Genomic DNA, 13,452 nt, shown 5'->3' on the forward strand with positions numbered 1-13,452 from the left:
CTTTCAAAGGCAAGGGGACTGTTGGCCAAAGAAACTAAACTCCACTTCAACGTTCCTTGACTATAAACGGCCAGATTCAAAGTTCTGCGATCAGAAACAATAACATTCCCAAATATTTTCCCTCCTGAAAATCTGTCCTAGACTCCTAATCAGAGAAACAGGTTTGAGCTGCACCTTCTGTCTCCTTCTGCTGGTCTCACAATAAAGCCTTTCTGTTTTCAGAAGCCTTTGCCATAGCAATGGCTTCCGCGTGCATCCAGCAGCAAGCCCACGTGCTCAGTAACACGTGGAAAAGGAAGGCAACATGGCACGCTGAAGGACAAATGTGGATGTATTGCTATTGTCTGTAAGATTCCATCAGCAACAGACCAAAGCTGGGCAACTTCCCAACACTAACGTAGTCAGCCACGTGTGATGTCAGAGCTGAGAGGCTGGAGACAGGAAGGAGAGAAGAAAAATCTACAGAGGTAGAGCCACTTGCAGAGAGCTGGTCTGGGTTTCACTAAAGGCAGAAAATCTGAGGGATGAGGCATTTTTGGTGCATAGATGACCCTGACGAAGACCAGAGAAGGAACTCAGGAAAGAAATCACTGGGAGTTGTAAATCAAAAATAAAATTCTCAGCTCCCTCCAGCCAACTAGATGGATCCCTCCGACCAGGGGATTAAAAAGAAACCTGAGGCTGTAGGTCAGGCCATGATGGGAAGGGCTGTTTGGACAGGCCTAATTATACTGACCTTCCTTTAAAGACCAGGCGCAACTGACCAGCATTAAAACGGAGTTCCTAAGGCTGACAGAACAGACGCTTTGTAGATAAGATGCCAGATTCCAACCTGACGCTAGCATAGCATCGTATGACAGACACTAGGCCCTGAAATAAACTGAAGCATTTTGCCCTAAAATATTTATTTGACCTATTTTGAAATGCCCATCTAACACTATCTCTTATGGGGAAAATCTACATTCTGTACAGAATCCTCTTTTCTTTCCAGGTAATTTTCTGATCCTGAAGAGATTAACTGAGAGCCTAACTGCTTTTAAAGGACTGACTAGGAAATACTTGCCGTCTATTGCCTCTGGGGGTGGCCAACTATAAGGCTTCATCTATTTCATAAGAACCGTGGTTTCCACAACCTCTTATTTCACCCAGATACTCCTTTCTGTTGATTCCAGGTCTTCAGATAATAACAACTCCTTTCACCAACCGCCAATCAGAAAATCTTCCAACCTACCTATGTCCTGTAGGCTTCCTGCTTCCACTTGTCAGACCTTTCTGGACCAAACCAATATATACCTTCCATGTACTGATTCATGCCTTATGTCTCCACAGAATGTATAAAACCAAGCTGTAATCCAACCACCTTGGGCACATGTCCTCAGGACCTGGGGTCGTGTCATGGGTTCTGGTCCTCACATTTGGCCCAGGATAAATTGCTTAAAATATTTTAAGAGTTTGGCTATTTCGTGGACAGGGCCTAGGAATGAGAACAATCTGACTTTATCTTCAAGGAGACATTAACAAATGATCAGGTTCCAAACGTCTCGCGTGTTTTTGTCACTTTGTTCAACATGATGCTTCCACAAAGGGAGCATTCTGTTGACTGCAGATGGATGATCCACTGAGCTAGCAGGCCAGGACATCTTGGTGAACCACATGCAATAGGGGTGCATGATTCCCCAAGGTAAGTAAAAGTGTCATGTACAACGAAAAGTGAAACCTGCATTCAAGAGACAAAAACAAAACAAAAAATAACCTAGTTTTGACAGCTTCCTCACTGCTCATGTCTTCCTTCTTCCTGTGTGACTATTGTAATGTTGTTTCTCATTGGATTGAGAGCTCTTGATCTTATTGAAAAGTGCTTGCCCATGACCTCTGAGCTCTTTTGTAACCTGTAAGTTGTCAATAACTGATATTTGTTTCCACGGACAAGACAGAATCTTGTTGACCAGATGGCAGATTCCACCATGGGAGTTTCTCTGCTTTGGCTCCTTGAGTTTAGGTTCCTCGTTGCTCTCTGCTGTATTAATCAGGCTAGCTCTTTGGAAGGTCCCTGGGCTATTTACTATTTAACCCACATTTTCAATTGTGGATTGAAAGCGCCAGCCTGTGTCAGAGATGGAGGCTTTTTGTTTTTCTTTGAAAGCGGTGAGCAGATGGGGTGAGCATTTAATTACCAAACCAGTTTCCGGCCAAGGAGAGAATATTCACTCCCCTGGAGGTAAAGGTCCCTCCGACCCAAGACAATCCCAGCTCTCATCACCCACGCCAACATGACTGAGTCTCTGAATGCTCTATTTTTCCCTCAGAATGTGGAATTGAATTCGTTCTTCATACCCCTTCCAAAAGGGTAATCAAAATAATACCTGTAACAGCAACCCTCCAAATATAATATCTCAAAAGTGTAATTTTCTTACAACATATCCTCAGTCATGGAAGATTTTTTTGAAAAATATTACTGTCCATAGATCTTAAGGTAAAGAGTTTATGAGTCAACTAAATAACGTTTGTCACGGAAATACTATTTCACACTATGACTAAAGGACACAGGTTTATTTTTTAATTCTTTTATTGTAGTAAAACATACATAACATAAAATTTGCCATTTTAACTGCATTTCAGTGTATGGCCGAGTGGCCTGAAGTACATTTGCTTTGGTGTGTAAGGTCAACTTTTGAACAATGGTTGCTGTATTGTGTTTTTGAATCAAAATATATTTTATTTTCCTCCCAGAAAGAAGCATTGTGAATCCAGCCAATATTCATGCTAAGAGGAGAGTGAATTCCTGTTACTGGCTTTCTAACAAACTCAAGATGAGGAAAATGGGCACCATGTGAAATCCTGCAGGGAGCGGAGGACGGAGAGCTAAAGCCCCTTCCTGGGCCAGATCAAAGGCAAATGTGCATGACAACTGAGACTCGACCTTGGATGGTCAACCCATCCCTGTGCCTGCCCTCATGTGCGAAAGCTTCTCACTGACTCCAAAGCATCAAGGCTTCCGCGTTGAGGGAGCCCAGCCTGACAGCCCTGTGCCTACTGCTTTTATTTGCAGTAAAGTCCCTGGGGACCATTTTCCAAACTGCATATTTGATATTTACATGAAAACCAAAGTGGCTGCTGCGGAAGACATGCTTTGTCCCCTGCCTCCAGCACCCTCACATGCATTGGGTTATCTCAAAAGAAACAGTACTTGGCCCCCTCAACCCATCATATCATTTCATCTTTTCCTTCCAATCGGTCCTTCGCTTTTCCCTTTGTAGAATAAAGTGCCTCAGTGGAAAGCCACACCTTGTTTAGAGCCATAGTCAGCACCCACATTCCATAAAGAACCAGGGAGTCAACACTTAAGGCTTTGGGGACAGCACGGTCTTTTACACAGCTCCTCAACTCTGCATTGTATGTGGAGGCAGACAGAGATAATGAATAAGCAAGGAGCATGGCTGTGTTCCAATAAAGCTTTATGTGCAAAAACTGGTGAGGCCCGTGTGGCCTGCTGCCTTGGTTTGCCAACTTCTGGCTTAGTGGGATCATCCAGATTATCTGATTCTCAGGCAACTTTGCCTTTGAGCTGTTTTATAATCTGTAAATTGTAATAACTGATAACAATGGCAAAGTATCATTTTTTTTTTTTTTTGTAGATAAGAAAATAAATTGTTTCCAGTGGAGATTCAATTAACTTGTTTCTCCCCGTACACAAAGTCAGTTTCGTATCTGTTTGTAAATTCATTTCAATATAATGTCATTTCATATAAATTTGGCTTTGATTTTTACTTTGAACCGCTTACTGGGGTCTTCATTTAACAATTTATCTGCTCCCTTATGAATGAGTGAAATAATATACTGATTTTATGTCTTGGCAGAGGTCAGAATTTTATCATTTTTTAAGAAAATATCCGTTTTATGGGAAATATCCATTAATACATATTCTATACATATTCTATACAGTGTCTGCTGAACACTCACAGGTATTAACGGATGATGGGATTTTTACCTTCTCTCGTCTTTCTGATGTGTGTCTAAAACCTCCTTCACTGGACCCCTCCTTTCTAAAACCAGACCTCCTGGGTCCCCAGCCAACCTGCCAAAGAGTCAATGAATGAGGTGGGGTGAAGACTTGCTCCAAAACCACGTGTTGATCAGGGACAGCAGTCACTGAGAATATCAGGCATTGGTGTGTCAGAATCCAGAGTGAGCTTTCACTGTGTTTTCTCATGGAATCCTTACTGTGGCACAGCAAGTGACATGCTGCAAAAGGGAAAATGGAGACTCAGAGAAGTCAAGTAAGCAGCCTGTGATCACACAGCCTGAGAGTGGCAGAATTTGAACCTTGGTCCCAAGCTCTCAAATACAATGTTGTCCATCTTTCTTTCTCAGCTCAGCCTCCTGATTCGTCAAATGGGCATTCATTCTGTGGGCTTAGTGAGGAGGCAAAGGTAACATGGACTGACACAAGGGCAAGTTGGGTGCTATGACCATGCTGGGATTCCCAATATACAGTTCGTGGCACAAGCAGGTGAACACTCCCTGTTCGAATATGCAATCTGCAGAAAGATGTCTTACAGTTGGTAGGTGTCTGTTCATTCACGTCCACAGTGGACGCTATCGTGCTCCACGTCTACGCCCGGTCATGTACCACTGATGCTTTCTGCACCCATTTAATCTTTTCACTGATACCATTTTACAGCTAAGAAAACTGAGACAAAGAGAGGAGGAATAACTTCCCCACATTCACAAAATGAAAAAGGACTGGAGCCTGGGTTTGCACTAAAGCAGGTCAGATAGGGAGTGGTGGCTCACGACTATAATCGCAGCACTTTGGGAGGCCGAGGTGGGCGGGTGGCCTCAGATCAGGAGTTCGAGAGCAGCCTGAGCAACATGGCAAAACCCTGTCTCCACTAAAAATACAAAAAAAAAGAAAAATTAGCGGGGCATGGTGATGGACCCCTGTAATCCCAGTTACTCAGGAGGCAGAGGCAGGAGGATCACTTGAACCCTGGAGACGTAGGTTGCAGTGAGTCGAGATTGCACCACTGCACTCCAGGCTGGGTGAGAGAGATACTCTCTCCAGAAAAGAAAACTAATAAATACAAATTTAAAAAATAATAAATAAAACAGGTCAGCCCTGGAGCCCAACCCCAAACCTTTTTCAGGGCATAATAGACTGCAATTTTCTGCCTTCTGTTTCTTCTCCTTTCTTCTTCTGTCTCATAAACCAAGCTCCCCAAAGAGGAGACCACCAGAGAGGAAGAGGGTAAGGAGTGAGAAAGGGTGGAATGAAAAAAAGGCAGAGCTGAATTAATGAAACCTCCTCTTGCCTTTTCTCCAGGCCCTTCTCCTCATCTTCTCATTTCCTGCTTTGCACCATGGCCATAGAGGAACTTAAAGGGTCTGTAGGGGTCCCACTGAGTGTGACGGTTTCAGAAAGTCCTTGGGGAGATGTGGACTCTTTTGGTCTCCATTTGCTCTTTCTCCAGCGGGCCCAGTGTGGGCAGAGCCCGGTGGCTCTCTCTCTTCGTGTTGTGCTTTTGGTGGCCAGAGTGGATGCCTGATCATGTAAGAGAGAAAGTGGGAAGAGTCTATGGGAGCCTCGCAATTGCCTTTTCACATGGAATTCCTAAAATGGTCAATAGACCATCAAGGAGAACTATGACTTACAGTCTCTGATGTGCAGAAAAAGCTGAAATGCGGGTACGAAGCCAGGCCTGATCAATTCAGGTCCCAGGATTGTTTTCACCATTGTGATTGGTCAAGAGCCTCACCAGGGCATATCAAATGCATTGATAAATAATAATAATTGGTCCAGGCACAGTGCCTCTGCCTGTAATCCCTGTGTTTAGGTCAAGACGGGAGAATCACTTGAGCCCAGGAGTTTGAGACTAGCTTGGGCAACATAGAGGGACTCTGTCTCTACAAAAAATAAAAAAATTAGCCAGGTATGCTGACATACGCCTGTAGTCCCAGCTACTTCAGGGGCTGAGGTGGGAGGATTGTATGTGCCCAGGAGTTCAAGGCTGCAGTGAGCTATGATCACACCACTGCACTCCAGCCAGCCAACAGAGCAGGACCTTGTCTCGAAAATAAATAAATACATCCTAATCATGATTATTAAGTGAAATGATAATAGTTAAAACAACTGAAGCTAGCACTCGCTAAGTACTTAATGCCACAACACAGCATGTCATTTCTCACATGTTTACTCACTTTATCCATAAAATTCAAGGACTGTTTATATGGTCCACATATAGTGTAAGAAGGGGTTTGGAGGGTTTAAGTTACCTGCCCAGGTTCAAAGAGTAAGCAGGTGGCAGAGCTGGGATTGAAACCCAGACACAGGTTAATACTCAGGAAAATTGACCACATTGAACTTGCATGTTGCTGAAATATATTATGTTCACAAATGGGATGCCAGCAGATACATGGAGCATTCACATATTGCACTGAGATGTTAATACTAGTTTGGTTTTTTTCCTTTGGCATTCTTGTTTAGTTTTGGCTGCTGAGGTGGATAGCTCACATTAAAAATGATGGTTTGGTAGGTTTGCCAAAGCAGGGCACCGTTTCCAATGTCCGATGCTCCTGGCAGGTGCCGTGACCCGCACAGAAATGCCCACGTCCAAATCAGGAGCTCTCATTTTGCTCCAGCTCCCAGCACTCGACTCAGCTGATGACTTTCTCCCATGTGGAGAAATGCTGTCTTCTCAGTTTTCAGGACAATGGTTCCTTTTAATTTTCATCCTCCTCCATCTCAACACCTGAAGGAGACTTTAGTCTTTGATTTTCATCCTCAGCTTTCAATCTTTTAATTTAGGAGTGCTCCAGAGATCAGGTTCTTTACATAGCCTCTATTAACTCTAAAATAGATTACATAATAATATATAATGTAATATGAATTGTATATATGACTACATTACATATAATAATGTCCATATGTAATACAGGAATATATAAATTCATAGTACTGTGTTATATATGATTATATTATATAGTATAATATGAATTATAAATACATTATATATAATTATATATCCATATATATTCATGGATGTATATATATAATTGGATATATATACTCATATATCCATGAATATATGTAATTCTTATCTTATATATGTATATACAGATATATAAATATATGTATATATTTAATTCATGAATATATGTTCATATATGCATATATACAGATATATATTTTATTATATATAAAATATGAATTTAGAGTTCATAATATATATACCTATATACATATATAATATAAATTCTAAATTCATATTTATAAAATATGTATATATATAATATGAATATGTATACACATTTATGTTATATCCACATATGTGACTATACATACACACACACACACACACACACACACACACACACACACACATATATACATTAATAATCGGCCACTTGATATGTCCAGCTTGGGTCTCCCTTCTTAACTCCAGACTCCACAAGATAAATCCGTACTGGGAATCTCTACTGACATCACTAAGCTGTTTCTCTAATAAAACATGCCCCAAAATGAATCCCCATCCTTCCATCTGCTCCTGGCAAGGTCGCTCACCTCACTCATGCTCCCTCATTCATTCATTCATCAAGTCGGCCTAAAACCCTCTGATTCATCCTGGCTCCTCTTTTTATCACATAACGTGAATCTGGTTCATCAGAACATGCCATTGCTTTGCCTTCAAAATAGACTTAGAAATGAGTTGTCCACTTTTCAGCTAGTTGCCTTGTCCCAGCCATCCTCCTGTCTCCTGCCAGGATGGTTGTCCTCGCCTCCTAACTGCTCTCCCTGCCCCTGCCATCGCTTTCCCACCAGGATGCCAACACCATGAGAGCTGGGTCTTTGTCCATTTGGCTCATACCTGTGTCCTGGTGCCTACAAGAGTGTTGTCAGTTAGTAGGTGTTCGATAAATGTGTTCTTTGTTGAATGAGTCATTTTATATTTTTTGACTATTGAGTGCATGAATGATTTCTTTAAACAGCGTATCACATGATAATTTTTCTCCGAAGGATGATGGAGAACATGGCTGTCTTTCTTTGGCTTTTTCTTTACATCATGCCACTAAGATTCAAGACACTTTATGTAGTTTAGGATCATGAGTCCCTAACACTGTATTAATCCTCCTGGTTCCCAAATGTTAGAATTTAAAACTAAAATGGTTTAAATGCTGATGAGGAATAAGCTCTGGAAAAGAGTCATACTTATTCATAGCATCACATTAACCCTGTTCAGAGCCACCAATGGGGAGACCAAATGCAGAGCTAACTCCAGAGCCAGAGAAAAGAATCAGCATCGAACTGATCTCTTCTTAAGTTTACCTGCTGCCTCCCAGGACAGCACAGCATGCTTTATAAAAAACACACTTACTTTGGCCGGGCGCGGTGGCTCAGGCCTGTAATCCCAGCACTTTGGGAGGCCGAGGCGGGTGGATCACGAGGTCAAGAGATCAAGACCATCCTGGTCAACATGGTGAAACCCCGTCTCTACTAAAAATACAAAAAATTAGCTGGGCATGGTGGCGCGTGCCTGTAATCCCAGCTACTCAGGAGGCTGAGGCAGGAGAATTGCCTGAACCCAGGAGGCGGAGGTTACAGTGAGCCGAGATCACGCCATTGCACTCCAGCCTGGGTAACAAGAGAGAAACTCCATCTCAAAAAAAAAAATACACTTACTCTTGTGATGACAGTTGAGCTGCTAATGAAATACCATGTAAGGACAGAGGTGCCCCATTTCATTTTTATGTCTGGGCAGTTATCAATTAAAGCCACAAGCAAATTACATAGTCTGTCAATCAAAGAAAAGACAACCCACAATATACTGATGTCTTGCATAATTTCTAGGCATATATTTTATTTATGAAACTTATAACATGTCTATCCCCCCTCTGTTTAAAAATGGTCTTGCTTTTCCCTTCTGTTGATATGTGTATATTACTTTGGGGACAAAGAGGGCATTGCTTATGGCAGAAACATGAAATGTCTAAGTAGAAGAGAATATGTTTTTTTAAGGTGGTGGTTGTTATTGGCCATACGAATGACTCTCAGCAAGCCCTTATTTATGACAGGCCCATGGACGTGCCATGGAGGTGAGTTTACTGTGCACACCTTGGGCCTTCCAAAATTAGAAAGAAATGGCCCAGGCTCAAGGCTGCAAGGTCGACTTTTCCAAAAATTCAATACCAGTGAACTGTGGTGGATTTCTGCATCGCGCATGACTCAGCTAAGTGTTTGCATTACATCATGCCTGAGCTGTTAAGAGCTGTGCAATTATTTTCAGGCCTAAGATTATGAAACAGGCTATGAATTTATGTTTTTGTTGCTATGGTAATTTATTTTTCTGCTGTTTTAATAACCTCATCAAATACAGGCAATCAAGAGTAATGTGACACCTCTACATAAGTCAACTCCAAACCATTCATAATAACTTGTGGTACATTTGAGACATTGCATAAGGAAATTAAAAGTAAATAGAAATAAGTCATCTCAAGTCTGAAACCTATAAATATTTGAGCTGGGAGCATAAACACTTGAAGAAAGATCTTCGATGGTAGAAACACATATGTCTAATAAATGGTGCAAGATGATAATAATAGTTTAAAAGAAATAACTTTGAGGTACATTTTTCTTACTTCAAAAGAAAAATAAAAATTCCCACTTTCAAATTATTCAGACACATAACATAAAATGATCTTTTACAGGCCTTAGTAATATATTTATAATCCTTGATTGTTTGAACATGGACATTAGCTCTGGCATGAATATTGATATTTTTAAATTATGATGATTACAGATTGAACTTGTGTCCAAATTTTTATAATGGGTAATACTGAAAAGTGTGATCAAACCCTGTGTATGCTAACACACACGCAGTCACACTCAACTCACTCCAAATGCATATTATTAAGAAACAACATCAGGGTTCTTCTGCTTGCTGTCTTCTGGTTTGTCATTATGGGGTTTAAAGGCTGTGCTTGCCTTTCTTTATGACTATTCCCCAGTGTTGTAAGGGAATAGCTGTCAGAGACAGCTGTAACCACAGAAGCCTGTCCCTTCTGGAAGATAATTCGAGGTGGCTATGTGGGTCTGGAATGAATTTTGGAGTCAGGAAATGTATTACTCAGGGTTCTTTAGAGGGACAGAACTAATAGGATAGATGTGTATATAACAGACGGTTAATAAGGAGTATTGACTTACACAGTCACGAGATGAGGCTCCACACAATAGGCTGTCTGCAAGCTGAGGAGCAAGGAAGCCAGTCCGAGTCCCAAAACCTCAAAAGCAGAGGAGCTGACAGTGCAGCCTTCAGTCTGCGGTTGAAGGTCCAAGAGTCCTAAAGCTGAAGAACTTGGAGTCCGATGTTCAAGGGCAGGAAGCATCCAGAAGGGGAAAGATGGAAGCCAGAAGACTCAGCAAGTCTGGTCTGTCCGTATTCTCCTGCCTGCTTTATTCCAGCTGCACTCGCAGCTGATTAGATGGTGCCCACCCAGACTAAGTGTGGGCAGGCTTTTCCTAGCCCACTGTTCGTCTCCGTCGGCATCACCCTCCCAGACACACCAGGAACAATGTTTCACATCCTTCAACATGTTGACACGCAACAGTAACCATCACAGGAAAGAATCCACTCCTTGCTGGGAATCATTCTGGAAACGTGTCATTTTACCTTAGACATTGGGCCATGGAAATTGCAGTAGGGGCTAAGAACTGGATGTGTTTTCAGCAGTGCAGGGAACATGTCCACATTCTGCCTCCTCTCCTGCACCATAAATGAGTCTTCCCACAGCTTGATGAGGAGGCTGGGAGTCTCTTCATAGTGGCCCATCAGGGGAACATGAGTAGACAGCCCTGTGACCGTGGCCCCAGAATGATGGACTACAGAGTGGGCAGAGCAGAGCATGGGGAAGGTGATGGGAATGGGAATGGGGTTTTGAGAAATAAGATGAGATGATGGACTCATTCTTTTGTCTTCTAACTACTGAGCACCTTCTGGGGACCAGGCAGTGGGCCAGGCTTGCCAGCACTAGAGGACACGGATAGTGCCTTCCCTGCATCTGAATCCCTTTTCTTCCTAATACAGCTCTGATTTTATTAAAGGTACCCCTTACAGGTTTAGAAAAAGCTGACTTTATCCTCAGGTCAAGGAATAGGGCTTTAACTGCATATGACTTCTCCTTCCCAAGGCACATGCTTTTGGGGCAAGTATAAACCCATGACCTAGGTTGACACCAGTTCACCTAGGTGCTTCTTAACAACACAGCAGTTATTACGAAACAGCATCAGTGTTTGCTTGCTTGCCTTCTTAGCCCTCACCTTCATCCTGTTTGGATCAACCTCGGTCATGGGTTCATACTCGCACCAATGGCATTTGCCTTGGGAACGACAAGTCAGGTACAATTAAAGCCCTGTTCCTTGAGCTGAGGATGGAGTCAGTTGCCTCCATCCTGCTTGGGCCAACCTACAGTGTGGAACTGCAGTGAGGTTGTAGGTGCATCTCTGTCTCTCTGTCTCTGTCCGTTCTCTCTCTCTCTCTCTTTCTCGTGTGTGTGTGTGTGTGTGTGTGTGTGTGTGTGTGTGTGTTTGAGTGTATATGAGAGAGAGAGAATAAGAAAAGCTATAGCTCTGTTTGCCATTAGAAATCATCTTTCAAGGAGTAGAGGAACCAGAATTTGATTAGAAACTTTGCTACAGCCAGGAGAGCAGATGGAGAAAACCTGCATCCGGAATGACATTGTTTAGCTCCTCAATCAGCCAACTTTGTAGTCTTCCCTAGATCTTAACAGCTCTTCCTATGTGAAAAAAAGAGAATTCCCCCATTATTCAAATGACCCTGTGTCAGAGTTTCCAAGTGCCTGCTGCTGAAAGCACGGTAATTATTCCAGCTGGGATCTTTCGGTTGACAGAACCAGTCCTCTTCATCGTCCTAAAGTGAAGCCCCGGGGAAGTCATTTTAGGAATGACATGATTCTGGCAGGTTCGTTCTCCCCAGTCAAAAGGGAAAGAAGAAGAGTCTTCAAGCAGCTGCCGAAGGAGGGGTAACCCCACCAACCCACCCCGTCACTTGCCACTCTCCACGCTTTCCTGAATGTGATGCCTCAGACCACGCTCTGTGCATAACGGATCTGGGATTCCCTGCGTAGAAAGCAGCTGCTCCTTGAATCAACTTTAGGCTACATTTAAATTTTAAGGCCCTCTTTCAAACATAATGGAAGGGGACCTGTTTCAGTTCCAACATGTAAAGAGCTTGGAAATCATCTCTCCCATCCTTACAACAAAGCAAAGCTGGGAAAACTGAAAATCAGGGACTATTCTTAGACCCTTCAGAGAGCTAAGATTTACAAGCAAACTGCAATCCCCAAATCTGGAGACACAGATAAATCGAGAGAGCCACAGCCAAGTTCTTCCCACCTGGAGCAGAAGCCTCTAGTACCATAAACTGGTAGAATCACTTCAGAGGGTTTTTTTTTTTTTTAAGACAGGGTCTCACTCTGTCACCCAGGCTGGAGTGCAGTGGTGCGGTCTCGGTTCACCGCAACCTCTACCTCACTGGTTTAAGCGATTCTCCCTCCTTAGTCTCCTGAGTAACTCGGGCTACAGATGCACGCCACCATGCCCGGCTAATTTTTGTATTTTTTGGTAGAGACTGGATTTTACCATGCTGGGCAGGCTGGTTTCAAACTCCAGACCTCAAGTGATCCACCCTCCTATAATCAAAGTGCTGAGATTATAGGTATGAGCCACCCACCATACCCAGCCAGTTTAGTGGGGATTTTGATGAATTGGGGGAATCTGGACATTAACTAGCAGGGAAGTGAGAAATCCCTGGGGATCACGGTTTTAGGGAGACCCCACACCTTCATGGGCTTTATCTCCAAAGAACCCCACTAGTTTGCCATTGTGAGGAGTCAAAAAACCTGCAACGGCCACAGCAGGGCGAGAGGAAGAATAACCATGGCGAAATAAGCCCAGAGCTAACTCCACAACAAAGGGCTGTTCTCCAGTTGAAAAGATTACCAAAGCTTTGTCCTACCTGGGGAAGGACATTTCTCCCACCACCACATCACCTGTCTTCCGGACTCAGATAGGAAGGGAAAAATGGGTAGTCATCAAAGGGGGGGTTCAGAGAAATGGAGTGGAAACTCTGCAGGTCACGAAAGGGAGCAGAGGGCAGGGGCGGCATCACTAGCCATAGGCTTAAAGAAATACTCATGAATGTTACAGCCTGGAGACACAGGGAAGGTTATAGAAGGATTCCCAGCCTAGCAGCATGCTTACAAGCCTCCAGTACAATAGCAATGCAGTGCGGCTGAAAGAGCTGCAAGCCGTAACCCTTTTATGAGACAGAATATGTAGGGGCACCTGGGGTGAAAAGGAGACAGAAACAGAGACAGTAAAGAACGTAAAACCTCGGGCACACGGAGCTACGACAAACACTCAACATTTGGCACAGTCCA

Source organism: Callithrix jacchus, chromosome 9, assembly GCF_049354715.1.
Source record: "Callithrix jacchus isolate 240 chromosome 9, calJac240_pri, whole genome shotgun sequence".
Taxonomy (NCBI): domain Eukaryota; kingdom Metazoa; phylum Chordata; class Mammalia; order Primates; family Cebidae; genus Callithrix; species Callithrix jacchus.